Raw genomic sequence first — 4,686 nt, forward strand, 5'->3', positions numbered from 1 at the left:
TTGTATACATACATACATGCATATATATAAATTTATCTCTGTAGTTTAAGCGCAGAGCTGTGGCCATGCTGGGGCACCGCCATTTATGATTTTGCTGATGTGTGAAGTCAGAAAGATAAGCCTATCATTTTTGGCATCTGCTCTGCTTCCTCCTTTATCGATTGGACATATTATTCCCTACTTCAGTTTGCTTGGCAACCTACCATTTGCGAGAAATCCCTGCAAGAGAATCTGTAGAGGTTTCTCCAGAGCACGATTACACGGTTTGAGGAGGATTGCTGGGAGACCATTCACGGCCAGCAGTTGAGTTTTCCTCCACCTCATCTATGGCTAGGAGTAGATCTTCTTCGCTAATGTCGATGTAATCCATCGTAATTGCCTCACTGAGTATAGGTGAGTCGGCAAACAAAACCAACTGGTTCGTTCACTTTTGAACTGGTCATTTATTACCTCACTGATCCTGGCTGGACTATCTGTGACGGAGCCATCCTTTTGGAAGAGGGGTCCCATTTTGCAGCGTACTAAGGCTGTTTCTTTGGCATAATGAAAGAAGGCTATTGGCTTTTACTTAATGATTTTTTTGTTTTTTTTTTAATAACCAAGGCTTCTTTGTCTGCTTTCTCCCTCAGATCGGATTCTTGCAGGCTTTTTTCAATCTCCATCAGTGTTGATTTTAGGCGGAACCATTCACTACTTTTGGTTGGAGCGATTAGCAACCTTCGTCCTCGTCTCATGAGGACCTTCCTCTCCCTTGGAATCTTGTTCCTTTTTGTGTAGGCCTTGTGCTCTGGGACATATTTCTGGCATATGGTTTGCATAACAGACATGAAATATTCTAGTTTCATGCCAATGTCTGGTGTGGAGAGATATTTCGGCCAGTCTTGTATGAGGATCTCTTTTTGGATCAATTTCCAGTCTGCTTTGTAGAAGTTCACATTGGAAAGTTTCTGGGTGCTGCCTTTAGGCTGTATGCCACTGGCTACTTTTGATCCATACATAGATAGCTCTATTATGTTATGATCCGAAACTAATGTCGGTGTCACTTTCACATCATGAACGATGTCCATATAGTTTGTGAGGCAGAGATCCAAAATGTTATTCGCCCTAGTTGGTCTGAGTACAACTTGCTCCATGAATAAGGCATTGGTGAGGTTGAGCAGGGACTCCACCTGTGCTTGTTTGCAATGAGCCATTCCTGAGAGCACGAGGCCTTCGGGCTATTTGACATTGGGGAAGTAGAAATCACCCATAAGAAATACGCTCACGTGGTGTTACCGTTTTATGAGGATTTCTTTAGTTCTTATGAGGCAGTCTTCAAACTTGCTTATGTGGTTTGGAACATCCGGTGGGCGATGTGTATTGCATATGACTATATTGTGTTGTCCTATGCATACAATTATAGTGTCACATACTGAATTTGAGTATGACAGTAAGACCTGGAGTGTAAGGTCTTCACGGATGAATACAGCAACTCCACCATGGCTCCTTTCCCTTCTGTCTGTACGCAGTATGGTATTTTGGTACGTGTACTTCTGCATCCTCTATATCAGGGCTCAGATGAGTTTCCTCGATTTCTATGAAAAGGGATTAATTGCATGCAGCAATGTCTCTCGGGAAAAAAGTTTTGCTTTTATTGTTGTGATGCAACAGGCCCCCAACATTTAGTTAAAATATTGGCGTGATGACTGTGCAGGCGTTAGGGGAGACCATCCCAATTCTGTTGATTGTGCTGGTCTTGTGCAGTGGTAGGCAAGGTTCCTTATTTGAGCTTGATGTTTGCGCTTGGTTACACCTTTTTCTCTGACGAGTGGACGTATTACCTAATAATGATTATCAATTTTAGATTTTATTTAGAAAGGGAATACATTCATGAAACGATCCTAAGATATTTCAAGTTTTTAAATAATCATACTTTATATATTTATATATTTATCTATTGGTACAATATTATTTTGGACGTATATCTTGTGTGCCTGAAATTTCATAGCATTGAACTGCATGTTATTTTTTGTTAGCCCATTTGTATATTCCATTCAGATCTTTCTGTAGTTTTACTATATCTTCTGGGTTCCTAACTGCCTGCGATACTTTTGTGTCATCAGCATAACTGGTCAGATTGGATGACGATACCGCAGAGGGCATGTCTGAGAGGGTCACCACAAATAGTAGTGGTCGCATTACAGTTCCCTGTGGGACTCCGCTGAGAACTTGTCTCTTTTGAGTGAGCACCATTGGCTACAACTGTCTGAATCCTGTCCTTCAGAAAGTCATGCAGCCAATCTCCCAGTTTCCCAGTAATACCAAGGTTTCGCAGCTTGTTACATATCGTGTGATGATCAACCTTGTCGAAGGCCTGGGCAAAGTCGAGGTATATTACATCTACAATTGAATGGTTTAGCTGTTGTTCCTCTATCAAGTGGGATTTCACACTGAAATTGAGGTGTTTGTTTAAACGATTCGAGATATTTATTCTCCGCTGCATGAGTATTCTCCTGTTTCGGGAATGATGTTTTTGTGTGTATTAGCTCTCTTCTCTGGGGCATATTTACATGATATGAATTTATTGGAGTATCTCTTTTTCAAGTGACTTTCAGTCGGCCTTCTAGAAATTTAGGTAGGATAAGTTTTGAGTGCCACCTGTGCGGGGGTTATCTTTAGTTAATTCCGGATCATACATTGTCAGTTCTATAATGTTATGGTCTGAGAATATTGTCGGTGATATATTTACGTAATGGATAATTCCCACTTTGTTTGTAAAACACAGGTCCAGGATATTTTTGTACCTGACTAGAGAGAGTATGATCTGCTCTATGAATAGTATTTTCGTAAGATCAAGTAGAGATTCTGCTTGATTTCGCTCCTTGTGCGTCATTCCTGAGGTTATGTTGCCCCCAGACCACCTGATTGTGGGGACGTTGAAGTCACTCATCAGGAATATAGTAGTACGTTGATCCAACTGTGTTAGTACTTCCTTTATCGCAGTGAGGCTTTCCTCAAGTTTTCCATCAGGATTTGAGGCATCAGGCGGGCGATATAGTGTGAATATCACTATATCAACTTGTTTTAGATGTACTATGAGTGTGTCACACACCGAGTTCGAGTTCGATAACAGGGTTAATGCTGTGACATCTTCTCAGATGTACATTGCAACTCCACCATGACTTCTTTATCTTCTGTCAGTACGGAAGATAGTATACATTGGTATGTGCATCTCCGCATCATGTATGTCTGCAGATAGGTGTATTTCTGTAAGAGCAATGCATGCAGAAAGATTCTTCAGGTGAACAATTTTGAATTTCCTGTTGTTCTGTAGCAGACCTCTTACATTTATTAGTAGAAATGGCATTGGTGTTAGTGTGCTGGGTGGCTTGGTGGCAGTGGTGGCCAACCGGAGTACATCAATTGTGGTGGTGCGTGGGTACATAGATCAGCTTTGTTTGTAGCCAAGATTACCGTTGCACTATTTCCTGTGCCATACTTAAAAAATGTCGTTGCTCAACCGTTGCAGCTTGTACTGCATCTGCATATGACTTCTGCCTGGCCTTCATATATATATATAAAGTAACAAACTGAGCAACAGAAATACTTCAAAGGGGTGCGTTATATATACAGTTCACTGGTATGTCAGTTGAATACCATATAAATATTCGTATAATGCAATAGTAAACTTAAATTAGAAAGATACTACCGACAATCCAATAAAACAAGATGACGTCACAAGCTTACAGCGGGACCTGAATTCAACATACAAGCGGGCCGAAATAAATAACATGGAGTTTAATGCTGGAAAATTTCAAGCACTGTACTATCAACACACGAATACTGTACAGGCTGCATATACAGGACCCGAAGGCATTACAATCCCAGAGTCACAGACACTGAAAGACTTGGGGATCAGTATGTGCAATGGTGGTCATTTTTTTATGCACATTAGCAAGATGGCAGCAAAGTGAAGACAAAAGGCAGGACAAGAGACGAAGAAACTTTGGTGAATATGTGGAGAACCTTTGTTCTCAGCCGCCTGGACTACTGCTCCCAGTTATGGGCACCGCATAGTGCCAAACTAACAGCAGAGCTTGAAGCAGTTCAACGCCACTACACTAAAAAGCTTGAAACAGTGCAGCGGATGAGCTACAGAGATAGGTTGAGAAAACAATTGCTTTACTCCCTGGAGCGAAGGTGTGACAGATGTGCAATAATACATATATGGAAATTCCTAGAAGGGCTAATACCTAACTTCGGCATTGAGTGTTATACAAATGTCAGAACTGGCCGCCATTGTATTATAACAAAGGTACTATCTGCTCAATCTACATTCAGGACCATGTACTGCAATAGTCTAGGGTTTAAAAGCCCACAGCTCTTCAATGCTCTGCCACAAAAATTAAGAAATCTGCATAACGCGGAAGTAGATGTCGTCAAAAAGGAACTAGACACCTTCCCCTCCACAATACCGGATGAACTAACAGCCCCACATGAGGTGCAGACGGAGGCAGCGGAAGCAAACTCCCTTATACTCAATATGGACCAACAGCTGAGACAAAGGCACACACAGGATTAGTGATGCGAACCTCGGCAGAACTTAGGAAATCAGAAAGACCATGGTGGTGCTCCAGCATGATCACAGTGTGTGCGTACGTGTGTGTGTGTGTGTATATATATATATATATATATATATATATATAT

Source organism: Octopus bimaculoides, chromosome 2 (genome assembly GCF_001194135.2).
Source record: "Octopus bimaculoides isolate UCB-OBI-ISO-001 chromosome 2, ASM119413v2, whole genome shotgun sequence".
NCBI classification, from domain to species: domain Eukaryota; kingdom Metazoa; phylum Mollusca; class Cephalopoda; order Octopoda; family Octopodidae; genus Octopus; species Octopus bimaculoides.